This window comes from Nothobranchius furzeri, chromosome 14 (assembly GCF_043380555.1).
Source record: "Nothobranchius furzeri strain GRZ-AD chromosome 14, NfurGRZ-RIMD1, whole genome shotgun sequence".
Classification (NCBI taxonomy): Eukaryota; Metazoa; Chordata; class Actinopteri; order Cyprinodontiformes; family Nothobranchiidae; genus Nothobranchius; species Nothobranchius furzeri.
Window position 1 is genome coordinate 62406482 of NC_091754.1, and position 24920 is coordinate 62431401.

At 43.5% G+C, this 24920-nt stretch overlaps 27 non-coding genes across 27 annotated transcripts; all 27 read left to right on the forward strand.

Annotated features, from left to right (window-relative positions):
* Nucleotides 1–3671: 3671 nt before the first annotated feature.
* On the forward strand, nt 3672–3863 carry LOC129166181 (U2 spliceosomal RNA). The gene has a single exon (XR_008565444.2). It is a non-coding gene; the product is annotated as a U2 spliceosomal RNA (small nuclear RNA).
* Nucleotides 3864–4303: 440 nt separating this feature from the next.
* LOC129165726 (U5 spliceosomal RNA) lies at nt 4304–4418 on the forward strand. Its single transcript, XR_008565001.2, has one exon. It is a non-coding gene; the product is annotated as a U5 spliceosomal RNA (small nuclear RNA).
* A 7825-nt stretch (nt 4419–12243) lies between these two features.
* LOC139062892 (U2 spliceosomal RNA) lies at nt 12244–12435 on the forward strand. The gene has a single exon (XR_011516433.1). It is a non-coding gene; the product is annotated as a U2 spliceosomal RNA (small nuclear RNA).
* Nucleotides 12436–12874: 439 nt separating this feature from the next.
* Nucleotides 12875–12989, forward strand: LOC139062952 (U5 spliceosomal RNA). The gene has a single exon (XR_011516492.1). It is a non-coding gene; the product is annotated as a U5 spliceosomal RNA (small nuclear RNA).
* Nucleotides 12990–13248: 259 nt separating this feature from the next.
* Nucleotides 13249–13440, forward strand: LOC139062906 (U2 spliceosomal RNA). Its single transcript, XR_011516447.1, has one exon. It is a non-coding gene; the product is annotated as a U2 spliceosomal RNA (small nuclear RNA).
* Nucleotides 13441–13879: 439 nt separating this feature from the next.
* Nucleotides 13880–13991, forward strand: LOC139063040 (U5 spliceosomal RNA). The gene has a single exon (XR_011516585.1). It is a non-coding gene; the product is annotated as a U5 spliceosomal RNA (small nuclear RNA).
* A 263-nt stretch (nt 13992–14254) lies between these two features.
* LOC139062889 (U2 spliceosomal RNA) lies at nt 14255–14446 on the forward strand. Its single transcript, XR_011516430.1, has one exon. It is a non-coding gene; the product is annotated as a U2 spliceosomal RNA (small nuclear RNA).
* Nucleotides 14447–14885: 439 nt separating this feature from the next.
* Nucleotides 14886–15000, forward strand: LOC139062972 (U5 spliceosomal RNA). The gene has a single exon (XR_011516512.1). It is a non-coding gene; the product is annotated as a U5 spliceosomal RNA (small nuclear RNA).
* A 260-nt stretch (nt 15001–15260) lies between these two features.
* On the forward strand, nt 15261–15452 carry LOC139062878 (U2 spliceosomal RNA). The gene has a single exon (XR_011516419.1). It is a non-coding gene; the product is annotated as a U2 spliceosomal RNA (small nuclear RNA).
* Nucleotides 15453–15888: 436 nt separating this feature from the next.
* Nucleotides 15889–16003, forward strand: LOC139062980 (U5 spliceosomal RNA). The gene has a single exon (XR_011516520.1). It is a non-coding gene; the product is annotated as a U5 spliceosomal RNA (small nuclear RNA).
* A 260-nt stretch (nt 16004–16263) lies between these two features.
* Nucleotides 16264–16455, forward strand: LOC139062912 (U2 spliceosomal RNA). Its single transcript, XR_011516453.1, has one exon. It is a non-coding gene; the product is annotated as a U2 spliceosomal RNA (small nuclear RNA).
* A 439-nt stretch (nt 16456–16894) lies between these two features.
* On the forward strand, nt 16895–17009 carry LOC139063007 (U5 spliceosomal RNA). The gene has a single exon (XR_011516548.1). It is a non-coding gene; the product is annotated as a U5 spliceosomal RNA (small nuclear RNA).
* A 260-nt stretch (nt 17010–17269) lies between these two features.
* LOC139062904 (U2 spliceosomal RNA) lies at nt 17270–17461 on the forward strand. The gene has a single exon (XR_011516445.1). It is a non-coding gene; the product is annotated as a U2 spliceosomal RNA (small nuclear RNA).
* A 439-nt stretch (nt 17462–17900) lies between these two features.
* On the forward strand, nt 17901–18015 carry LOC139062973 (U5 spliceosomal RNA). Its single transcript, XR_011516513.1, has one exon. It is a non-coding gene; the product is annotated as a U5 spliceosomal RNA (small nuclear RNA).
* Nucleotides 18016–18275: 260 nt separating this feature from the next.
* On the forward strand, nt 18276–18467 carry LOC139062879 (U2 spliceosomal RNA). The gene has a single exon (XR_011516420.1). It is a non-coding gene; the product is annotated as a U2 spliceosomal RNA (small nuclear RNA).
* Nucleotides 18468–18903: 436 nt separating this feature from the next.
* Nucleotides 18904–19018, forward strand: LOC139063029 (U5 spliceosomal RNA). Its single transcript, XR_011516572.1, has one exon. It is a non-coding gene; the product is annotated as a U5 spliceosomal RNA (small nuclear RNA).
* Nucleotides 19019–19278: 260 nt separating this feature from the next.
* Nucleotides 19279–19470, forward strand: LOC139062881 (U2 spliceosomal RNA). The gene has a single exon (XR_011516422.1). It is a non-coding gene; the product is annotated as a U2 spliceosomal RNA (small nuclear RNA).
* Nucleotides 19471–19909: 439 nt separating this feature from the next.
* Nucleotides 19910–20024, forward strand: LOC139062949 (U5 spliceosomal RNA). Its single transcript, XR_011516489.1, has one exon. It is a non-coding gene; the product is annotated as a U5 spliceosomal RNA (small nuclear RNA).
* Nucleotides 20025–20284: 260 nt separating this feature from the next.
* On the forward strand, nt 20285–20476 carry LOC139062905 (U2 spliceosomal RNA). Its single transcript, XR_011516446.1, has one exon. It is a non-coding gene; the product is annotated as a U2 spliceosomal RNA (small nuclear RNA).
* A 438-nt stretch (nt 20477–20914) lies between these two features.
* Nucleotides 20915–21029, forward strand: LOC139062975 (U5 spliceosomal RNA). Its single transcript, XR_011516515.1, has one exon. It is a non-coding gene; the product is annotated as a U5 spliceosomal RNA (small nuclear RNA).
* A 260-nt stretch (nt 21030–21289) lies between these two features.
* LOC139062844 (U2 spliceosomal RNA) lies at nt 21290–21481 on the forward strand. Its single transcript, XR_011516385.1, has one exon. It is a non-coding gene; the product is annotated as a U2 spliceosomal RNA (small nuclear RNA).
* Nucleotides 21482–21920: 439 nt separating this feature from the next.
* Nucleotides 21921–22035, forward strand: LOC139062950 (U5 spliceosomal RNA). Its single transcript, XR_011516490.1, has one exon. It is a non-coding gene; the product is annotated as a U5 spliceosomal RNA (small nuclear RNA).
* A 260-nt stretch (nt 22036–22295) lies between these two features.
* On the forward strand, nt 22296–22487 carry LOC139062852 (U2 spliceosomal RNA). Its single transcript, XR_011516393.1, has one exon. It is a non-coding gene; the product is annotated as a U2 spliceosomal RNA (small nuclear RNA).
* A 439-nt stretch (nt 22488–22926) lies between these two features.
* Nucleotides 22927–23041, forward strand: LOC139062976 (U5 spliceosomal RNA). Its single transcript, XR_011516516.1, has one exon. It is a non-coding gene; the product is annotated as a U5 spliceosomal RNA (small nuclear RNA).
* Nucleotides 23042–23301: 260 nt separating this feature from the next.
* On the forward strand, nt 23302–23493 carry LOC139062918 (U2 spliceosomal RNA). Its single transcript, XR_011516459.1, has one exon. It is a non-coding gene; the product is annotated as a U2 spliceosomal RNA (small nuclear RNA).
* Nucleotides 23494–23926: 433 nt separating this feature from the next.
* LOC139063027 (U5 spliceosomal RNA) lies at nt 23927–24041 on the forward strand. The gene has a single exon (XR_011516570.1). It is a non-coding gene; the product is annotated as a U5 spliceosomal RNA (small nuclear RNA).
* A 260-nt stretch (nt 24042–24301) lies between these two features.
* On the forward strand, nt 24302–24493 carry LOC139062936 (U2 spliceosomal RNA). Its single transcript, XR_011516477.1, has one exon. It is a non-coding gene; the product is annotated as a U2 spliceosomal RNA (small nuclear RNA).
* The last annotated feature ends 427 nt before the right edge of the window (nt 24494–24920 follow it).

Genomic DNA, 24920 nt, shown 5'->3' on the forward strand with positions numbered 1-24920 from the left:
ACGAGCCCTGTTATCTCTATTACCCAATATGATCCGAGAACTCAAGGTTTACTGGAAGTTACATAAGCTGGACTGAAAAACAGCATGTTAAACTGCACGCACACTGAAACAGCTTTTGGCATCTTCAATCTCAGTAAGCTTTTAACCTAAGGACTCACAATTCAGCTCAATATATGTTGTAGGTGACCTCTTGACCTTTTTGGCGACAGCAGTCCTCCCTTTGGTGGACTTGTCTGCCACACATTACCATCGTAAACGAATTAGCAATGTAGAGTATATCAATAAATGAATGCTTAACTAAGTAACAGAAGAAATGAGCAGCAAATAATGAGAATGTCACAAAATGACCAAAAATGGGAACAAAAGGGTATAAGATATGACCTTGACTCAAAAATGCATAAAGGAGCACCCATACCAAAACACGAGATGATGTTCCAGAATAACACAGCAACTTCAACATGTATATGTAATGAACAATGATTAAGTAACTGAAAAACAACCGATGAGTTAACAGCTGAGACAATGAAAAACTATGAAACAATACATGAAACACGATTTTAGCATTAACTGAACTCATTACTTCAAGAATGTATTGCATGCACACCCCGTAAGGCGGCGAAAAACCCTGTCCGCTGTACTTTAACAGGGAAAATTCCTCCATGTCCTCCCCGACCCCAGGGGACGAACGCCGCAGCACAGAGCGGGCATGCGAGACTAGCTTGAGGACATTGGTGACACATATCCTCATCAGTGATCAAAAGAAAAAAACACACAAAACAACAAAAGCACATGAGAATAAACAGGTGACAAATATGATGAATAATGAACAATTAGCTTTAGTGAAGACATAATGAAACAGTATTAAGTCCGGTTGAAGATTTTGTTCAAAAGAATAAAACGGAAAAAACAAGTTCAGCATCCATGTCGTCGTTGGAGGTCTTCCGCTTGAGGAGGGCTTTATGTGGTCCTGGTGATTTACCACCAGTGTCCTTTATTTGTCAGCAAAGCAAAGGCATAAGTCCTTGGCTCAGTCCTCCCTTTGTCCATCTGTGTGCAGCATGGTGGTGCCGACTTCATCCTCCCCACAGCGGGCAAAACACAACATGTCAACAAGAAAAACTTGAATTAGCACGCCAATTGCCTATAAACCTATTACCACAAAAACTTTCTTAATTTTAGACCCATAGACAAAGCATCCATCCCCACATTCACACCCCCTTTCTATCCTACCCACTATCCTAAATTAAAGGGCTAATCTGCCAGTACGGCATGCAATGATTTACTCAAGCATTTATGGGTTAACGGTAAAAGCAAAACTCACCTGATTGCCTTGATAACTAGGAATAATGTAAATGGCCGCTCGGTAAAACGACCAGAAATAAGTCCTTAAAACCAAATTTAAAAATCATTCAGCAAATCCGACCTAAACTCAACCAGAATCACCTAATCTGTTCCTTATCCTTCGAAACCACATTCAAAACCCTTCATGCAACATCCACACACCCTCAAAAATGAACACATGCTAATCCATCACAATAAGAAAACACTAGTCAAAACATGACATCCAGCACCCACCAGAAGACCTGTCTCACCTGAAACGGAGTAGTAACAGTCATGGTTATGTTATCACTAGGGATGAGCCGGATACTTGTTTCAGACGAGTATCCGGTACGGATAAAGCATTTTTGACGAATACTAGCATGACACGAGTAAAACGAGTCAATATCTGTAATCGTGCTGAAGGAAAATCCTCATTGGGTAACTGACTGTCTTCACGCTCTGTGATTGGCCAGTCACATAGAGCGCCCGCCCCTCCCTACACACAAAACTGCAGCTGGCCGGGAGCGCAGTCCGGCTCATCCATGCACGCACACAGACAGTAACGGATCTCGCTGTGATTGCTTCACTTTCTCAAGTTTCTTCAGTTTTCCCAAGGTTTTCTTCAGCGCGCCTCTTTTTCAGTTGAATATTTAAAGTGACTTTTTTCGTAACTTACATGGTGCATTTGACAAGACAGAGCTGACGTGCTGTGTTAGTCACTACCTCCGCTCCGGTCGAGTTTTTTATTTTTTTGATCTCTCTCTCTCTCTCTCTCTCTCTCTCTCTCTCTCTCTCTCTCTCTCTCTCTCTCTCTCTCTCACACACACACACACACACACACACACACACACACACACACACATTAATCAACATTGTTTTGTTTAACTTTGTGTGGGAAAATGCCAAGAACGTTAGAAAAAAATCAGTTTACTCAAATTAAAATAAAAAAATATATATATATAAAGTTGTGTCTGGTTCTAGCATTTCATATTTCCTAGTTCCTACTGCATGAGTTCAGATGTATTAATCCATGCACTTAAATATTAATGTTCTGATTTTATTGAAACACTTGTTCTGTAATAGTTTCTTTATTACTGTGATCAAAAATATTTAATCTCAATTCTGAGGCTGCTCTGTAAATAGTTTTCAAAAAAACAATACACATAGCAACTTCTGATCAATCCATATCAATTTCAGACTTAAAATAATATATTGATGTAAACCACGCCCACTCCCTGTTAAACCACGCCCACTTCTGGGTTATGCCACGCCCATTCCGAGTACAGATACAGATAATTTAGTTGGTTGAACAGATACAGATAGTGGTGTACTCGCTCATCCCTAGTTATCACATTGATAAGTTAGAGAATTTCGACACAAACGGGAACAAAATGTTGTGAAACCTAAGATTATACGGTAAACTCACACGTTGAGTCGCCTATCATCTTTAGTTCTGAATCCTCAGCATACGAGGAATTAATCTGTAGCATTATGACCTATAACATTGTCATTAATGCACTCTAAGCACCATCCAGAAACATGTTAGTTCTGGGCTCATTATTGGTAGTTTACCAGGAACACACACATGCTATATTCTGTTAGGATTTATCTTTTTATAATCTCAGATCTACCTGGCCCTTCTGGCCCACGCAAAGGCTTTACGTGCACCTTAAAACTATGACCCCATTTGCAGTATCCTCCCCAAGGACAATTAAAACAGTACCAGTACTGCACCTGAACTAATTCAAAGTCGCAAAACAGGAACAAAAGTAATTAAACATCATCTAAGTGACACAGTCATTGTATGGTTATTATGCTAGTAAAGTCCTGTCATCTGCAGGTGTGACTGTAATGGTGTGAATGCAGGTATGGAAACCAGTATAGGGTGTAGAGTAGTTGCATTTTACTCATCTTCCATTGTGAACAATTCCTCTATTTGTGTCGTGGTCATCAGATGGCCTATAAAACGATGATGCATTGTGGTGTTGTCTTTTCCTTTTTGTTATGCTTGTCCATCGGTTATCCTCTTCACCTCCTCCAGCAGAAACCCCATTGTCATTTATCAGGGATGGTTCCTAGCAGCATTCAAGACAAGAACCATCATAAGACTCAGCAAACTTCTTCTTATGTTAGTCAATCTAGTCCCAGTAAGGTGAGAAGCAACACTATCCTTTAGACCTCGACTCAGGTATCGACGTGAGTACAAAAGAGTCCAATTGAAGAGGAAGATTGGACTCTTACCCTAACCTTTGCGTGGGCGGAGGTGCAAAGTGGCCGATGTCTGCTCCAAGTCACCACTACACTGTGATCTGTGGTCAGCGAGGCCCACGATCCAGCTAGGAGTCACTGTTATTGCTTCTCGGCCTTTTGGCTAAGATCAAGTGTAGTATCTGTTCTTATCAGTTTAATATCTGTTATGTCCTCTATATGAAGACGACATATTAAACAGATTTTTTGTATTAAGGGGTTGAAAGAGGAGCTTGCTCTCTTCACCCCACGCATCGACCTAGCGCTGCAGTGCAGCTGCGAGTGGTGCACTCTCTGATGTTGTGGAAAATCAATCCCACAAATTATACAAGGCACAAGGTTTCTAAGAGCCTGTATAAAATTTCAATGCCCAACCACGGAGGTGAAAAAGAGCATTCTGGCACAATTAAACATGTCTGCAAGAAGCACTGGGCACAGTTGTGTGGGAAGTATTTCTTTGAAAGTTTTACAACAAATCGGCCTTTACTTGCCAAAGTCCGAACAATGCATAAACCGGTCATCCAAGTAGACAACGGGTCAGGGCTCACACTTCTTGTCCTCCTGGAAAAAACAAGGGATAAGTATGGCTAAGAACTTTCTTTAAAACCGAAACTAGATAAGGCATGGAAATAAATTAGACTGGGCCGGGCTCCTGATTTTGTTCCAGGAAGGTTCACCGTAACAAAAACAGCTAGGCCCGCTTGCTGTCTGGATTATGAGGACAATAAAGCAACTTGTACTGTGGTTTCTCTTCAGTCCGCATAAGTCTTTCGCCTTTTACTAAAGACTACCGTGGAGAGTGACATTAATGAGCATAAGCAATTTTTGCCAGGCTCTGCCTCTTGGCTATGCCTCTGTTTGGTTGTGCAATGTTGTAATAAAAATGAACTTGTCATCTGTTGTATAATTGCTTTATATAAGTTATTGATCACTACTGTTTGTCAATCACACTTATCATGAGGATGTAATCAAGGGTAATCATGGTAGAGCCGAACATAATGTGATCATGAGGATGTAATCAAGGTAATCATGGTAGAGGTGTGCAGCTTTGCACGCACATCAGGGAATGTATAAGGAGCAGAGCAGGGCTCAGGGGGGTTAGAGCTGCTTGAAGGATTCTACCTGACGAGGTTCATGGATTACATGTGTTCAGTTCTTCACCTATCATGGATTACGTTTTCTAACTGGGGTGTTCAGCTCTCCACCCATAAGCAACGGTAAGAGAAATGTTTCGTTCATGATTGATAACTTGTATGAATGCCGGTTGAATAAAGCCTTGTTGTTCATCTGATATTCAAGTTGTGTTTCATTGTTTCTGGCGTCGACTTGACAACGATCCTGATTAAATAAATATAAAGTGTAAAAAGAGACTTTGAGTCTTTTAAGGTAATTAAAATAAAATAAAACATTTTATTTTAGAACATTTTTGGCGTCACGAACAGGATCAGTCAAGCTATTCCAGCAACAATGAAGTGTTTTTGGAGAAGCAAAAAGGAGCCGAGTGCTTCTGGGGAGGGAACGCCGATTCCCGTGCCGATTCCCGGCTGGGAAACGGAGGAGTTCCGAACCATTGGTGATATGTTAAGGCAGCGCGGTGGACGCCCTGGGCCGTGGGGAGAGTTAAATGGAGTGGTCAGCCCCGCCGTGGTGCTGGACCGTTTGACGCGGATAGAAGTTAAAGAAAAAGCGCCGCTGGCAGGAGTGAGAGATATGATGTGGCTTTTTGCAGAAGCATGGAAAAAACAGGAGTTAGAATTGAGCAGTTGTAGAGAGCGAGCGGCGCAGGAGAAAATCCATGCTGAAGAAGTTGAAAAATCATGCTCAGAGTTTGAGCAGAGAGTGTGTGTGATGGGGAAAGAGCTAAAGCATGCTCAGAATGTTTTGGATAAAACGCTGACTTTTGTGTCTCGAGCGCAAAGGAAGGAAAAGAAGCGACCTCGTAGAACAGGTCCTGCTCAGATCCGGGCGTTTGTAAAGAATGTTGGTGAAGATTGGAACCCGGAGAAATGGAACGGGGATCTTTGGGGGGATGATGAGGAGGAGGAGTGGGTGATTAAACCTGACCCACCACCTCAGCCCTTGTATCCATCATTACAGGGGATAAAGATGTCAGAACAAAGACCTATTACTAGGCGTCGGCGAGAACAGCAAATTATTCCACCAATACTGGTAGATATGGTGGATGATCAGGGACGGCCGGAACTCGATGAGGCGGGTAATATAAGAAGGATGTTACAACAGCAGCCACAACCCGCCCCTAGGCTGCTAACAACGCTAGAGGATTATTCACAAGATGAGTTAAATCACATGAATGGGAAGCTGAAACAGCGCCCAGGCGAACCAACTGACTCCTGGCTTAATCGCCTTATGGAGGATGGTGCGTGTGATATAGCCATAGATGCCGGTGATGCCATGAGATTTTCAGGATTAAGTACTGATGCACAGATAAATGCTGAATACCGGGCTACAGTCCGGGCATTGCCAGCTGATGAAGATTTCAATGTGGGGGATGCATATGCTCTGGCATGTCATGTAATCTATCCTACCACGGCGGACTGGTCTGAGATTAAAGGGCAATGGCAGACAGTGAGAGATGCCATTCAGCGGCTCACCAGACTCACTATTAGAGAGCAAGTGGCTCGAAACGGGGGAGCTGGAGTGGTGGACTATAACATCTCTAAGGCAACTAGAGATCACCTCATCAGACATGCCCCACCACATTATAAACCCATGGTGACCAGCTTGTTGTTTGGCGCGGCAGACCAGACTTTTGCCGCGATAAAAGATCGTCTTGGCGAACTCACCACGCTGGGTGATTGGTCTGAGACGAGGAGAGAGGGAGCTAGAACTGAAAATAAACCCAGGATTGATCCACATTCAAGGGGTCGTAAAGGGGGGGCAATGGGCCCCTCTAGAACAGATCTGTGGAGGGCACTGCGACAAGCGGGAGTGCCGTTTGAGGAGATTGATGGATTGCCCACTAATGCATTGATGGAGAAATGCAGCCAAATGGGACTGAAGGTCCATTGTCAGTTCAGACATTGTCCTGAAAAGGACGACAGGATGTCTGTGTCAGAATTGGCTGGAATGTTGCAGAATGTGATCAGGGAGGTGGTGTCGAAGCCTGCTGAACCTTCCGCCCCTCCCAAGGAATCTTCAGAGGAGGAGAGTTCAGATGAGTGTTATCAGGTGGCGGCAGTGAAGCGTAGAAAGAAAAAACAGCACCGAAGGGAACATGATGATGAATAGGATGAAGGTCAAGCTCAGGTTGTTGCCAGTGCCTCAGGATGGTCAATAAATGATATCAGACCACATGTGGAATTACAGATTTATTGGAAAAAATCAGTACAGACAGTAATGGCATTGGTTGACACTGGGGCGGAGGCCTCGGTAATTCATGGCAATCCTGATAAAATAAAGGGAAACATTGTACCTTTGACTGGACTTGGGGGGCAGATGTTAGTAGGAAAGGGAGTAACTTTGCCCTTAAAAATAGGAAATCAACCTATTAGAAATTACAGTGTAGTAGTGGCTCCTGCAAAGGAATGGATTATTGGAATGGATATATTGGCCGGAATGACTCTTCATCTGAAACATGGTCGATTTTGTTTTGGTATAAACAGAATCCACACCATTTTGGTAGGCAAGGTCAAAATGACACCTTTTCCCATTCCTGAAGCAACACAGGTGGTATCACAAAAACAATACCGGTTGCCTGGGGGTCAGAAAGAAATTACGGACACTATTAAAGAATATCTGGAGGCAGGAGTTTTGAAAACATGCACCACACGGTGGAATAATCCCTTATGGCCAGTGAAGAAATCAGATGGTTCATGGAGAATGACTGTGGATTATAGAGCACTGAATAAACATACACCTCCTTTAACGTCTGCGGTTCCGGATGTTATCACGATTGTGGAAAGGGTGCAGCATCACTCTGGTACATGGTATGCGGTGATAGATTTGGCCAATGCTTTCTTTACCATACCTATCCCTGAGGACAAGATGGAACAGTTTGCCTTTACATGGGAAGGAAGACAGTACACCTTCACCAGATTACCACAAGGGTATTTGCATTCACCCACAATCTGTCATAGGATAGTGGCTGAAAATCTGTCGACTTTAAAGATCCCATCAGGCATATTGCTATCACACTACATTGATGACATCATGATTCAGGGAAACACTAAAGAAGAGGTTGAGCAATTGCTCCCACTTCTGATAACACATATGAAGAATCATGGATGGGAGATAAATCCAGCGAAAGTGCAGGGATCTGCACAGTCAGTGAAGTTCTTGGGAATTATCTGGAATAGAGGGGAAAGAGAGATAACAACTAAAGCTAAAGAGAAAATAGCACGGTTCCCAATACCACAGAACAAGACAGATGCTCAGCGGTATATTGGGTTGTTCGGGTTCTGGAGACACCACATACCTCATTTAGGACAGATCTTGCAGCCTATGTACAGATGCACTCGGAAGAAGGAGCAGTTTGAATGGGGGCCTGATCAACAACAGTCATTTGAACTAGCTAAAGAGGCAATCCAACAAGCTGTTTCTTTGGGGAAGATGTTGTCAGGACCAGTGGAGTTACAGGTTTCTGCAGTAAATGATTATGCTAACTGGAGTTTGTGGCAAAAACAAGATAGGTGCAGAAAACCTTTGGGTTTTTGGTCTAGGAAATTGCCTGATGCAGGACAGAGATATACTCCATTTGAAAAACAGTTGTTGGCATGTTATTGGGCTTTGTTGGAAACAGAAGCCCAAACTGTGGGGCATGAAGTAATGATGAGAACACATATACCCATTCTAACTTGGGTCATGAGCAATCCTACAACTCACCGCATAGGGGTAGCTCAAGAGGCTAGCATCATAAAATGGAAGTGGTATGTTTCTGAGAGAATGAAACCAGGAGAAAAAGGAGTATCAATGCTCCACGAGCAAGTGGCAGACGTTCCAGAAATGGATGAAGTGCCTTTTGAGGTAAAACCAATCCAGGATTCTCCTGTGAAACTGGGGGTAAGATGGAGCGAACTCACCCCAGAGCAGCAGGAGCGAGCCTGGTTCACTGATGGTTCCTGTCAATATGTGGCAGGAACCAGGAAATGGAAGGCTGGGGCATTTAACCCTGGTACACAACAAGTTATGGAACTCACAGGGACAGGAAAGAGTAGTCAATGGGCGGAGTTGAAAGCAGTACACATGGTAATAATGGCGGCTGGGGTGCAGGGAGTAAGTATTTATACTGACTCCTGGTCAGTAGCCCAAGGAATGTTAACTTGGATGCCAACTTGGCATGCTACACAATGGAAGATACATTCAAAAGAGGTTTGGGGAGCTGACCTATGGAAGGACATTTGGGAGAAATGCCAAAATATTCCTGTGTCAGTATTACATGTGGATGCTCATGTGTGTCCAAGAAGTGGTTTAGCTTTGAGGGGTCTAACCATTTTAGCTGGAGTAATAGACTCAGACTATCAAGGGGAAATAGGTGTGGTGTGTCAGCATACAGGTAAAGAACCGTTGGTACTGGAAAAAGGAGACAAGATAGCTCAGTTAGTAATCAAACGGTGTGTAATGTCCAAAGTTGAAGAGATTACTAAACCTACCACTATCACTCAGAGGGGTGAAACTGGGTTTGGATCATCAGACTTTACTGCGGGGGCAAAAGTGTGGGTGGAGCAGCTCAATGGTCCTCCCAGAGCTGGAGAGATTATTGCACAGGGAAAAGATGCTGTGGTAAGTGTATTGTTCCCCGGAGAGGAAAAATGGATTAATATTCCGATAAACAAATGTTACAGGAGAGAAAATTAATGCTTGTCATTCTATCTGCAGTTTTGTATGTATCCCATAGGCGGGTGTCTGAGTGACGGTGGTTGACTGGGTCCCCTTCCCCTACAAAAGGATTGAACCCTTGTCGAGGCGATGGATGGGCTCCGCGGACCTGGTGGTGTCGGATGTTTGGTCATCGTCCTCCATGTCCTCGCTGTCATCGCACTGAGGGCACATTTCTGTTGGGGGCTCACGGAAGGACAAGTGTTGGAAGAAGGGGTCATGGGCCATCTGAAATTGGTTAACAGTATGTCCAACCGCACTCAAGGCACATTCACATGCAGAGCAAATGACGCTTGCTACTTGGGAAACTTAACATCTACCGGTAAGATGTACCGGTGCAGAGGATGTCTTAAATTCCGAGGAAGGGTGATCAGCCCGGGGGTGTTGGTTCAAGGATCAACAGTAACCTTTAATTCTGCAGCGCGCATCTGTGCATACCATCAGGGGAATGGTACTTGCATACAAAATGGCACAAATTGGAGTATGAAGGTTGATCACGATTTCTGGATCAGGAATGGAACTGTAATCACAGGAGGACACGCCTATTTGTACATATTCTGGGTGCTGCCCGACACAGCTAGAGCTACGCAGACAGCTGTAGCTCCCCTGGTTCACACTTGTCAACAAATGGGACAAATAAGGGTAGCTGAATATGTGCGATGGACTGTGAAATTCCCTCCTATTCCGCCTTGCAACAGGAGGAGGCGAGCATGGTATGACACCGTGCTAGGAGGAACTGGAACTTTGTATGGTCTGGCTAACACAGCAGACAATGAGGTAACACGAACTATGCTGTCCAACCCTGGAGAATACACCGCACAAGCTGTCACCAAGACTGCAAGATGGATGCCTTCGACTGTATCTAGTCAGTTAGAAGGAAGTGATGTGTGGAAAAGTGTATTTAAATGGAATCTAAAGCTTTGGAATGAAACTTATGATGCATTGCATAATTTGTCACACATAGGTAATTGGACAGTCTGTTCCTTGCAGACTATTCATGCTGAGACACAAAGAAATAGGTTTCAAATACAGGTAATGAGTAATAACTATCATGCATGGCGAACATTATGGAACATCAGTAGTTCATTATGGCTACAGCCACATGCAGAAATGACGATTTGTAATAAATCTATGTGTACTGGATACTGGGATCAGTATAATATGACATCAGTAATGACTGTGTGTAGATATCAGATACTGCCGGTGATAACCACTAAAGGGTTTTGGTATCTCCATGTTAGTGGAGAGTGGTGGGATGTTAAAACAAATCGAACATATGAAGTAAAACACTGTGATGAGACTGATAAGGGTTTAGCCTGCCCATTGGTAAAAGGACATAGCAATCCATGTTTCACTGATTCAAGGGTCGTACTCTGTGATTGGACGGTCACACCCCCAGAGGAACAGTTTTGGCAGGTGGGTCCTAACACCTTATGCGTGGCTACAATGACCAATTCCCCACAGGTACCTTCAGTTCCCTTTTCAGGTTGTCTCAAGGGTATACATATGTGGGAATGGAATAACGTGACCTATTGGTTGAGTAATTACACTGTATCTAGTCGGCTGACTAAGATACAATGGGAGGTTTTACACTCCCCTTGGACACTCTCACTGGAACGATTCAAATGCGCATTGGATGGTTCCACTGAAGTGGCAAAATTGATTGACTCTCATAGGTCCAACCTTTCCAGGCTCATGGTGTCTACTCTTGTGGCACAAGGGGAAATAAAACATGTTGCTACATTGATTGAACAGGCTTCCGCTCATCATTGGTGGGATATATTTACAGGCATGTCAAGTACCGCTAATAAAGTGCTAATTCCACCTATGATTGCAGCATTAATTATAATCAGCATTCTAACATTGTGTAATCTTATTATTTGTTGGTATGTTATTCGATTAAGAAGAGAAATAAATTGGGTAATAATGCAAAGACTACGATGAAAATTAAAGTGGAACTACAAGGTATGTTATAAATGACGTTGGTTTTGATGGGGAAATGGTGATGGATATGTTACATAAATTAGATGAAAAGTTCAAGAGTGGAATGTAATAAAAATGAACTTGTCATCTGTTGTATAATTGCTTTATATAAGTTATTGATCACTACTGTTTGTCAATCACACTTATCATGAGGATGTAATCAAGGGTAATCATGGTAGAGCCGAACATAATGTGATCATGAGGATGTAATCAAGGTAATCATGGTAGAGGTGTGCAGCTTTGCACGCACATCAGGGAATGTATAAGGAGCAGAGCAGGGCTCAGGGGGGTTAGAGCTGCTTGAAGGATTCTACCTGACGAGGTTCATGGATTACATGTGTTCAGTTCTTCACCTATCATGGATTACGTTTTCTAACTGGGGTGTTCAGCTCTCCACCCATAAGCAACGGTAAGAGAAATGTTTCGTTCATGATTGATAACTTGTATGAATGCCGGTTGAATAAAGCCTTGTTGTTCATCTGATATTCAAGTTGTGTTTCATTGTTTCTGGCGTCGACTTGACAACGATCCTGATTAAATAAATATAAAGTGTAAAAAGAGACTTTGAGTCTTTTAAGGTAATTAAAATAAAATAAAACATTTTATTTTAGAACAAATGTAATAAAAGCTCTTGTGTGGCCTTTCAAATTGCAAGTGGATGGGTCGAAATTGTTCTTTGAATCCCTCTCATATCTGCTTCTGACTGCATCACTATTTAGACCGCAGTAAACTATTTAGGGCTGCTTACCCTAACCTTTGCGTGGGCGGAGGTGCAAAGTGGCCGATGTCTGCTCCAAGTTACCACTACACTGTGATCTGTGGTCAGCGAGGCCCACGATCCAGCTAGGAGTCACTGTTATCGCTTCTCGGCCTTTTGGCTAAGATCAAGTGTAGTATCTGTTCTTATCAGTTTAATATCTGATATGTCCTCTATATGAGGACGACATATTAAACAGAATTTTTGTATTAAGGGATTGAATGAGGAGCTTGCTCTCTTCACCCCAAGCATCGACCTAGCACTGCAGTGCAGCTGGGAGTGGTGCACTCTCTGATGTTGTGGAAAATCAATCCCACAAATTACACAAGGCACAAGGTTTCTAAGAGCCTGTATAAAATTTCAATGCCCAGCCACGGAGGTGAAAAAGAGCATTCTGGCACTATTAAACATGTCTGCAATGAACACTGGGCACAGTTGTGTGGGAAGTATTTCTTTGAAAGTTTTACAACAAATCGGCCTTTACTTGCCAAAGTCCGAACAATGCATAAACCGGTCATCCAAGTAGACAACGGGTCAGGGCTCACACTTCTTGTCCTTGTGGAAAAACAAGGGATAAGTATGGCTAAGAACTTTCTTTAAAACCGAAACTAGATAAGGCATGGAAATAAATTAGACTGGGCCGGGCTCCTGATTTTGTTCCAGGAAGGTTCACCGTAACAAAAACAGCTAGGCCCGCTTGCTGTCTGGATTATGAGGACAATAAAGCAACATGTACTCTGGTTTCTCTTCAGTCCGCATAAGTCTTTTGCCTTTTACTAAAGACTTCCGTGGAGAGTGACATTAATGAGCATAAGCAATTTTTGCCAGGCTCTGCCTCTTGGCTATGCCTCTGTTTGGTTGTGCAATGTAATAAAAGCTCTTGTGTGGCCTTTCAAATTGCAAGTGGATGGGTCGAAATTGTTCTTTGAATCCCTCTCATATCTGCTTCTGACTGCATCACTATTTAGACAGCAGTAAACTATTTAGGGCTGCTTACCCAACCTTTGCGTGGGCGGAGTTGCAAAGTGGCCGATGTCTGCTCCAAGTCACCACTACACTGTGATCTGTGGTCAGCGAGGCCCACGATCCAGCTAGGAGTCACTGTTATCTCTTTTCGGCCTTTTGGCTAAGATCAAGTGTAGTATCTGTTCTTATCAGTTTAATATCTGATATGTCCTTTATATGAGGACAACATATTAAACAGATTTTTTGTATTAAGGGGTTGAAAGAGGAGCTTGCTCTCTTCACCCCATGCATCAACCTAGCGCTGCAGTGCAGCTGGGAGTGGTGCACTCTCTGATGTTGTGGTAAAGCAATCCCACAAATTATACAAGGCACAAGGTTTCTAAGAGCCTGTATAAAATTTCAATGCCCAGCCACAGAGGTGAAAAAGAGAATTCTGGCACAATTGAACATGTCTGGAATGAGCACTGGGCACAGTTGTGTAGGAAGTATTTCTTTGAAAGTTTTACAACAAATCGGCCTTTACTTGCCAAAGTCCGAACACTGCATAAACCGGTCATCCAAGTAGACAACGGGTCAGGGCTCACACTTCTTGTCCTCGTGGAAAAACAAGGGATAAGTATGGCTAAGAACTTTCTTTAAAACCGAAACTAGATAAGGCATGGAAATAAATTAGACTGGGCCGGGCTCCTGATTTTGTTCCAGGAAGGTTCACCGTAACAAAAACAGCTAGGCCCGCTTGCTGTCTGGATTATGAGGACAATAAAGCAACTTGTACTGTGGTTTCTCTTCAGTCCGCATAAGTCTTTCGCCTTTTACTAAAGACTACCGTGGAGAGTGACATTAATGAGCATAAGCAATTTTAGCCAGGCTCTTCCTCTTGGCTATGCCTCATTTTGGTTGTGCAATGTAATAAAAGCTCTTGTATGGCCTTTCAAATTGCAAGTGGATGGGTCGAAATTGTTCTTTGAATCCCTCTCATATCTGCTTCTGACTGCATCACTATTTAGACAGCAGTAAACTATTTAGGGCTGCTTACCCTAACCTTTGCGTGGGCGGAGGTGCAAAGTGGCCGATGTCTGCTCCAAGTCACCACTATACTGTGATCTGTGGTCAGCGAGGCCCACGATCCAGCTAGGAGTCACTGTTATCGCTTCTCGGCCTTTTGGCTAAGATCAAGTGTAGTATCTGTTCTTATCAGTTTAATATCTGATATGTCCTCTATATGAGGACGACATATTAAACAGATTTTTTGTATTAAGGGGTTGAACGAAGAGCTTGCTCTCTTCACCACAAGCATCGGCCTAGCACTGCAGTGCAGCTGGGAGTGGTGCACTCTCTGATGTTGTGGAAAATCAATCCCACAAATTATACAAGGCACAAGGTTTCTAAGAGCCTGTATAAAATTTCAATGCCCAGCCACGGAGGTGAAAAAGAGCATTCTCGCACTATTAAACATGTCTGCAATGAACACTGGGCACAGTTGTGTGGGAATTATTTCTTTGAAAGTTTTACAAGAAATCGGCCTTTACTTGCCAAAGTCCGAACAATGCATAAACCGGTCATCCAAGTAGACAACGGGTCAGGGCTCACACTTCTTGTCCTTGTGGAAAAACAAGGGATAAGTATGGCTAAGAACTTTCTTTAAAACCGAAACTAGATAAGGCATGGAAATAAATTAGACTGGGCCGGGCTTCTGATTTTGTTCCAGGAAGGTTCACCGTAACAAAAACAGCTAGGCCCGCTTGCTGTCTGGATTATGAGGACAATAAAGCAACATGTACTCTGGTTCCTCTTCAGTCCGCATAAGTCTTTCGCCTTTTACTAAAGACTTCCGTGGAGAGTGACATTAATGAGCATAAGCATTTTTTGCCAGGCTTTGCCTCTTGGCTATGCCTCTGTTTGGTTGTGCAATGTAATAAAAGCTCTTGTGTGGCCTTTCAAATTGCAAGTGGATGGGTCGAAATTGTTCTTTGAATCCCTCTCATATCTGCTTCTGACTGCATCACTATTTAGACAGCAGTAAACTATTTAGGGCTGCTTACCCTAACCTTTGCGTGGGCGGAGGTGCAAAGTGGCTGATGTCTGCTCCAAGTCACCACTACACTGTGATCTGTGGTCAGCGAGGCCCACGATCCAGCTAGGAGTCACTGTTATCGCTTCTCGGCCTTTTGGCTAAGATCAAGTGTAGTATCTGTTCTTATCAGTTTAATATCTGATATGTCCTCTATATGAGGATGACATATTAAACAGATTTTTTGTATTATGGGGTTGAAAGAGGAGCTTGCTCTCTTCACCCCACGCATCGACCTAGCGCTGCAGTGCAGCTGGGAGTGGTGCACTCTCTGATGTGGAAAAGCATTCTCACAAATTATACAAGGCACAAGGTTTCTAAGAGCCTGTATAAAATTTCAATGCCCAGCCACGGAGGTGAAAAAGAGCATTCTGGCACAATTAAACATGTCTGCAATGAGCACTGGACACAGTTGTTTGGGAAGTATTTCTTTGAAAGTTTTACAACAAATCGGCCTTTACTTGCCAAAGTCCGAACAATGCATAAACCGGTCATCCAAGTAGACAACGGGTCAGGGCTCACACTTCTTGTCCTCTTGGAAAAACAAGGGATAAGGATGGCTAAGAACTTTCTTTATAACCGAAACTAGATAAGGCATGGAAATTAATTAGACTGGGCCGGGCTCCTGATTTTGTTCCAGGAAGGTTCACCGTAACAAAAACAGCTAGGCTCGCTTGCTGTCTGGATTATGAGGACAATAAAGCAACATGTACTCTGGTTTCTCTTCAGTCCGCATAAGTCTTTCGCCTTTTACTAAAGACTTCCGTGGAGAGTGACATTAATGAGCATAAGCAATTTATGCCAGGCTTTGCCTCTTGGCTATGCCTCTGTTTGGTTGTGCAATGTAATAAAAGCTCTTGTGTGGCCTTTCAAATTGCAAGTGGATGGGTCGAAATTGTTCTTTGAATCTCTCTCATATCTGCTTCTGACTGCATCACTATTTAGACAGCAGTAAACTATTTAGGGCTGCTTACCCTAACCTTTGCGTGGGCGGAGGTGCAAAGTGGCCGATGTCTGCTCCAAGTCACCACTACACTGTGATCTGTGGTCAGCGAGGCCCACAATCCAGCTAGGAGTCACTGTTAACGCTTCTCGGCCTTTTGGCTAAGATCAAGTGTAGTATCTGTTCTTATCAGTTTAATATCTGATATGTTCTTTATATGAGGACGACATATTAAACAGATTTTTTGTATTAAGGGGTTGAAAGAGGAGCTTGCTCTCTTCACCCCATGCATCGACCTAGCGCTGCAGTGCAGCTGGGAGTGGTGCACTCTCTGATGTTGTGGTAAAGCAATCCCACAAATTATACAAGGCACAAGGTTTCTAAGAGCCTGTATAAAATTTCAATGCCCAGCCACAGCGGTGAAAAAGAGAATTCTGGCACAATTGAACATGTCTGGAATGAGCACTGGGCACAGTTGTGTAGGAAGTATTTCTTTGAAAGTTTTACAACAAATCGGCCTTTACTTGCCAAAGTCCGAACAATGCATAAACCGGTCATCCAAGTAGACAACGGGTCAGGGCTCACACTTCTTGTCCTCGTGGAAAAACAAGGGATAAGTATGGCTAAGAACTTTCTTTAAAACCGAAACTAGATAAGGCATGGAAATAAATTAGACTGGGCCGGGCTCCTGATTTTGTTCCAGGAAGGTTCACCGTAACAAAAACAGCTAGGCCCGCTTGCTGTCTGGATTATGAGGACAATAAAGCAACTTGTACTGTGGTTTCTCATCAGTCCGCATAAGTCTTTTGCCTTTTACTAAAGACTTCCGTGGAGAGTGACATTAATGAGCATAAGCAATTTTTGCCAGGCTCTTCCTCTTGGCTATGCCTCTGTTTGGTTGTGCAATGTAATAAAAGCTCTTGTGTGGCCTTTCAAATTGCAAGTGGATGGGTCGAAATTGTTCTTTGAATCCCTCTCATATCTGCTTCTGACTGCATCACTATTTAGACAGCAGTAAACTATTTAGGGCTGCTTACCCTAACCTTTGCGTGGGCGGAGGTGCAAAGTGGCCGATGTCTGCTCCAAGTCACCACTACACTGTGATCTGTGGTCAGCGAGGCCCACGATCCAGCTAGGAGTCACTGTTATCGCTTCTCGGCCTTTTGGCTAAGATCAAGTGTAGTATCTGTTCTTATCAGTTTAATATCTGATATGTCCTCTATATGAGGATGACATATTAAACAGATTTTTTGTATTAAGGGGTTGAACGAAGAGCTTGCTCTCTTCACCACAAGCATCGGCCTAGCACTGCAGTGCAGCTGGGAGTGGTGCACTCTCTGATGTTGTGGAAAATCAATCCCACAAATTATACAAGGCACAAGGTTTCTAAGAGCCTGTATAAAATTTCAATGCCCAGCCACGGAGGTGAAAAAGAGCATTCTCGCACTATTAAACATGTCTGCAATGAACACTGGGCACAGTTGTGTGGGAAGTATTTCTTTGAAAGTTTTACAAGAAATCGGCCTTTACTTGCCAAAGTCCGAACAATGCATAAACCGGTCATCCAAGTAGACAACGGGTCAGGGCTCACACTTCTTGTCCTTGTGGAAAAACAAGGGATAAGTATGGCTAAGAACTTTCTTTAAAACCGAAACTAGATAAGGCATGGAAATAAATTAGACTGGGCCGGGCTCCTGATTTTGTTCCAGGAAGGTTCACCGTAACAAAAACAGCTAGGCCCGCTTGCTGTCTGGATTATGAGGACAATAAAGCAACATGTACTCTGGTTCCTCTTCAGTCCGCATAAGTCTTTCGCCTTTTACTAAAGACTTCCGTGGAGAGTGACATTAATGAGCATAAGCATTTTTTGCCAGGCTTTGCCTCTTGGCTATGCCTCTGTTTGGTTGTGCAATGTAATAAAAGCTCTTGTGTGGCCATTCAAATTGCAAGTGGATGGGTCGAAATTGTTCTTTGAATCCCTCTCATATCTGCTTCTGACTGCATCACTATTTAGACAGCAGTAAACTATTTAGGGCTGCTTACCCTAACCTTTGCGTGGGCGGAGGTGCAAAGTGGCTGATGTCTGCTCCAAGTCACCACTACACTGTGATCTGTGGTCAGCGAGGCCCACGATCCAGCTAGGAGTCACTGTTATCGCTTCTCGGCCTTTTGGCTAAGATCAAGTGTAGTATCTGTTCTTATCAGTTTAATATCTGATATGTCCTCTACATGAGGACGACATATTAAACAGGTTTTTTGTATTAAGGGGTTGAAAGAGGAGCTTGCTCTCTTCACCCCACGCATCAACCTAGCGCTGCAGTGCAGCTGGGAGTGGTGCACTCTCTGATGTGGAAAAGCATTCTCACAAATTATACAAGGCACAAGGTTTCTAAGAGCCTGTATAAAATTTCAATGCCCAGCCACGGAGGTGAAAAAGAGCATTCTGGCACAATTAAACATGTCTGCAATGAGCACTGGACACAGTTGTTTGGGAAGTATTTCTTTGAAAGTTTTACAACAAATCGGCCTTTACTTGCCAACGTCCGAACAATGCATAAACCGGTCATCCAAGTAGACAACGGGTCAGGGCTCACACTTCTTGTCCTCTTGGAAAAACAAGGGATAAGGATGGCTAAGAACTTTCTTTATAACCGAAACTAGATAAGGCATGGAAATAAATTAGACTGGGCCGGGCTCCTGATTTTGTTCCAGGAAGGTTCACCGTAACAAAAACAGCTAGGCTCGCTTGCTGTCTGGATTATGTGGACAATAAAGCAACATGTACTCTGGTTTCTCTTCAATCCGCATAAGTCTTTCACCTTTTACTAAAGATTTCCGTGGAGAGTGACATTAATGAGCATAAGCAATTTATGCCAGGCTCTGCCTCTTGGCTATGCCTCTGTTTGGTTGTGCAATGTAATAAAAGCTCTTGTGTGGCCTTTCAAATTGCAAGTGGATGGGTCGAAATTGTTCTTTGAATCCCTCTCATATCTGCTTCTGACTGCATCACTATTTAGACCGCAGTAAACTATTTAGGGCTGCTTACCCTAACCTTTGCGTGGGCGGAGGTGCAAAGTGGCCGATGTCTGCTCCAAGTCACCACTACACTGTGATCTGTGGTCAGCGAGGCCCACGATCCAGCTAGGAGTCACTGTTATCGCTTCTCGGCCTTTTGGCTAAGATCAAGTGTAGTATCTGTTCTTATCAGTTTAATATCTGATATGTCCTCTATATGAGGACGACATATTAAACAGATTTTTTGTATTAAGGGGTTGAAAGAGGAGCTTGCTCTCTTCACCCCAAGCATCGACCTAGCACTGTAGTGCAGCTGGGAGTGGTGCACTCTCTGATGTTGTGGAAAATCAATCCCACAAATTATACAAGGCACAAGGTTTCTAAGAGCCTGTATAAAATTTCAATGCCCAGCCACGGAGGTGAAAAAGAGCATTCTCGCACTATTAAACATGTCTGCAATGAACACTGGGCACAGTTGTGTGGGAAGTATTTCTTTGAAAGTTTTACAACAAATCGGCCTTTACTTGCCAAAGTCCGAACAATGCATAAACTGGTCATCCAAGTAGACAACGGGTCAGGGCTCACACTTCTTGTCCTCGTGGAAAAACAAGGGATAAGTATGGCTAAGAACTTTCTTTAAAACCGAAACTAGATAAGGCATGGAAATAAATTAGACTGGGCCGGGCTCCTGATTTTGTTCCAGGAAGGTTCACCGTAACAAAAACAGCTAGGCCCGCTTGCTGTCTGGATTATGAGGACAATAAAGCAACATGTACTCTGGTTTCTCTTCAGTCCGCATAAGTCTTTCGCCTTTTACTAAAGACTTCCGTGGAGAGTGACATTAATGAGCATAAGCAATTTTTGCCAGGCTCTGCCTCTTGGCTATGCCTCTGTTTGGTTGTGCAATGTAATAAAAGCTCTTGTGTGGCCTTTCAAATTGCAAGTGGATGGGTCGAAATTGTTCTTTGAATCCCTCTCATATCTGCTTCTGACTGCATCACTATTTAGACAGCAGTAAACTATTTAGGGCTGCTTACCCTAACCTTTGCGTGGGCGGAGGTGCAAAGTGGCCGATGTCTGCTCCAAGTCACCACTACACTGTGATCTGTGGTCAGCAAGGCCCACGATCCAGCTAGGAGTCACTGTTATCGCTTCTCGGCCTTTTGGCTAAGATCAAGTGTAGTATCTGTTCTTATCAGTTTAATATCTGATATGTCCTCTATATGAGGATGACATATTAAACAGATTTTTTGTATTAAGGGGTTGAACGAAGAGCTTGCTCTCTTCACCACAAGCATCGGCCTAGCACTGCAGTGCAGCTGGGAGTGGTGCACTCTCTGATGTTGTGGAAAATCAATCCCACAAATTATACAAGGCACAAGGTTTCTAAGAGCCTGTATAAAATTTCAATGCCCAGCCACGGAGGTGAAAAAGAGCATTCTCGCACTATTAAACATGTCTGCAATGAACACTGGGCACAGTTGTGTGGGAAGTATTTCTTTGAAAGTTTTACAAGAAATCGGCCTTTACTTGCCAAAGTCCGAACAATGCATAAACCGGTCATCCAAGTAGACAACGGGTCAGGGCTCACACTTCTTGTCCTTGTGGAAAAACAAGGGATAAGTATGGCTAAGAACTTTCTTTAAACCGAAACTAGATAAGGCATGGAAATAAATTAGACTGGGCCGGGCTCCTGATTTTGTTCCAGGAAGGTTTACCGTAACAAAAACAGCTAGACCCGCTTGCTGTCTGGATTATGAGGACAATAAAGCAACATGTACTCTGGTTCCTCTTCAGTCCGCATAAGTCTTTCGCCTTTTACTAAAGACTTCCGTGGAGAGTGACATTAATGAGCATAAGCATTTTTTGCCAGGCTTTGCCTCTTGGCTATGCCTCTGTTTGGTTGTGCAATGTAATAAAAGCTCTTGTGTGGCCTTTCAAATTGCAAGTGGATGGGTCGAAATTGTTCTTTGAATCCCTCTCATATCTGCTTCTGACTGCATCACTATTTAGACCGCAGTAAACTATTTAGGGCTGCTTACCCTAACCTTTGCGTGGGCGGAGGTGCAAAGTGGCCGATGTCTGCTCCAAGTCACCACTACACTGTGATCTGTGGTCAGCGAGGCCCACGATCCAGCTAGGAGTCACTGTTATCGCTTCTCGGCCTTTTGGCTAAGATCAAGTGTAGTATCTGTTCTTATCAGTTTAATATCTGATATGTCCTCTATATGAGGACGACATATTAAACAGATTTTTTGTATTAAGGGGTTGAAAGAGGAGCTTGCTCTCTTCACCCCAAGCATCGACCTAGCACTGCAGTGCAGCTGGGAGTGGTGCACTCTCTGATGTTGTGGAAAATCAATCCCACAAATTATACAAGGCACAAGGTTTCTAAGAGCCTGTATAAAATTTCAATGCCCAGCCACGGAGGTGAAAAAGAGCATTCTCGCACTATTAAACATGTCTGCAATGAACACTGGGCACAGTTGTGTGGGAAGTATTTCTTTGAAAGTTTTACAACAAATCGGCCTTTACTTGCCAAAGTCCGAACAATGCATAAACTGGTCATCCAAGTAGACAACGGGTCAGGGCTCACACTTCTTGTCCTCGTGGAAAAACAAGGGATAAGTATGGCTAAGAACTTTCTTTAAAACCGAAACTAGATAAGGCATGGAAATAAATTAGACTGGGCCGGGCTCCTGATTTTGTTCCAGGAAGGTTCACCGTAACAAAAACAGCTAGGCCCGCTTGCTGTCTGGATTATGAGGACAATAAAGCAACATGTACTCTGGTTTCTCTTCAGTCCGCATAAGTCTTTCGCCTTTTACTAAAGACTTCCGTGGAGAGTGACATTAATGAGCATAAGCAATTTTTGCCAGGCTCTGCCTCTTGGCTATGCCTCTGTTTGGTTGTGCAATGTAATAAAAGCTCTTGTGTGGCCTTTCAAATTGCAAGTGGATGGGTCGAAATTGTTCTTTGAATCCCTCTCATATCTGCTTCTGACTGCATCACTATTTAGACAGCAGTAAACTATTTAGGGCTGCTTACCCTAACCTTTGCGTGGGCGGAGGTGCAAAGTGGCCGATGTCTGCTCCAAGTCACCACTACACTGTGATCTGTGGTCAGCAAGGCCCACGATCCAGCTAGGAGTCACTGTTATCGCTTCTCGGCCTTTTGGCTAAGATCAAGTGTAGTATCTGTTCTTATCAGTTTAATATCTGATATGTCCTCTATATGAGGATGACATATTAAACAGATTTTTTGTATTAAGGGGTTGAATGAAGAGCTTGCTCTCTTCACCCCACGCATCGGCCTAGCACTGCAGTGCAGCTGGGAGTGGTGCACTCTCTGATGTTGTGGAAAATCAATCCCACAAATTATACAAGGCACAAGGTTTCTAAGAGCCTGTATAAAATTTCAATGCCCAGCCACGGAGGTGAAAAAGAGCATTCTCGCACTATTAAACATGTCTGCAATGAACACTTGGCACAGTTGTGTGGGAAGTATTTCTTTGAAAGTTTTACAAGAAATCGGCCTTTACTTGCCAAAGTCCGAACAATGCATAAACTGGTCATCCAAGTAGACAACGGGTCAGGGCTCACACTTCTTGTCCTTGTGGAAAAACAAGGGATAAGTATGGCTAAGAACTTTATTTAAAACCGAAACTAGATAAGGCATGGAAATAAATTAGACTGGGCCGGGCTCCTGATTTTGTTCCAGGAAGGTTCACCGTAACAAAAACAGCTAGGCTCGCTTGCTGTCTGGATTATGAGGACAATAAAGCAACATGTACTCTGGTTCCTCTTCAGTCCGCATAAGTCTTTCGCCTTTTACTAAAGACTTCCGTGGAGAGTGACATTAATGAGCATAAGCATTTTTTGCCAGGCTTTGCCTCTTGGCTATGCCTCTGTTTGGTTGTGCAATGTAATAAAAGCTCTTGTGTGGCCATTCAAATTGCAAGTGGATGGGTCGAAATTGTTCTTTGAATCCCTCTCATATCTGCTTCTGACTGCATCACTATTTAGACAGCAGTAAACTATTTAGGGCTGCTTACCCTAACCTTTGCGTGGGCGGAGGTGCAAAGTGGCTGATGTCTGCTCCAAGTCACCACTACACTGTGATCTGTGGTCAGCGAGGCCCACGATCCAGCTAGGAGTCACTGTTATCGCTTCTCGGCCTTTTGGCTAAGATCAAGTGTAGTATCTGTTCTTATCAGGTTAATATCTGATATGACCTCTATATGAGGACGACATATTAAACAGGTTTTTTGTATTAAGGGGTTGAAAGAGGAGCTTGCTCTCTTCACCCCACGCATCAACCTAGCGCTGCAGTGCAGCTGGGAGTGGTGCACTCTCTGATGTGGAAAAGCATTCTCACAAATTATACAAGGCACAAGGTTTCTAAGAGCCTGTATAAAATTTCAATGCCCAGCCACGGAGGTGAAAAAGAGCATTCTGGCACAATTAATGTCTGCAAGAAGCACTGGGCACAGTTATGTGGGAAGTATTTCTTTGAAAGTCTTACAACAAATCGGCCTTTACTTGCCAAAGTCTGAACAATGCATAAACCGGTCATCCAAGTAGACAACGGGTCAGGGCTCACACTTCTTGTCCTTGTGGAAAAACAAGGGATAAGTATGGCTAAGAGCTTTCTTTAAAACCAAAACTAGATAAGGCATGGAAATAAATTAGACTGGGCCGGGCTCCTGATTTTGTTCCAGGAAGGTTCACCGTAACAAAAACAGCTAGGCCCGCTTGCTGTCTGGATTATGAGGACAATAAAGCAACTTGTACTGTGGTTTCTCTTCAGTCCGCATAAGTCTTTCGCCTTTTACTAAAGACTTCCGCGGAGAGTGACATTAATGAGCATAAGCAATTTTTGCCAGGCTCTGCCTCTTGGCTATGTCTCTGTTTGGTTGTGCAATGTAATAAAAGCTCTAGAACGGTCTTTCAAATTGCAAGTGGATGGGTCGAAATTGATCTTTGAATCCCTCTCATAACCGCTTCTGACTGCATGACTATCTAGAAAGCAGTAAACTATTTAGGGCTGCTTACCCTAACATTTGCGTGGGCGGAGGTGCAAAGTGGCCGATGTCTGCTCCAAGTCACCACTACACTGTGATCTGTGGTCAGCGAGGCCCACGATCCAGCTAGGAGTCACTGTTATCGCTTCTTGGCCTTTTGGCTAAGATCAAGTGTAGTATCTGTTCTTATCAGTTTAATATCTGATATGTCCTCCATATGAGGACGACATATTAAACAGAATTTTTGTATTAAGGGGTTGAAAGAGGAGGTTGCTCTCTTCACCCCACGCAACGACCTGGCGCTGCAGTGCAGCTGGGAGTGATGCACTCTCTGATGTTGTGGAAAAGCAATTCCACAAATTATACAAGGCACAAGGTTTCTAAGAGCCTGTATAAAATTTCAATGCCCAGCCACAGAGGTGAAAAAGAGAATTCTGGCACAATTGAACATGTCTGGAATGAGCACTGGGCACAATTGTGTAGGAAGTATTTCTTTGAAAGTTTTACAACAAATCGGCCTTTACTTGCCAAAGTCCGAACAATGCATAAACCGGTCATCCAAGTAGACAACGGGTCAGGGCTCACACTTCTTGTCCTCGTGGAAAAACAAGGGATAAGTATGGCTAAGAACTTTCTTTAAAACCGAAACTAGATAAGGCATGGAAATAAATTAGACTGGGCCGGGCTCCTGATTTTGTTCCAGGAAGGTTCACCGTAACAAAAACAGCTAGGCCCGCTTGCTGTCTGGATTATGAGGACA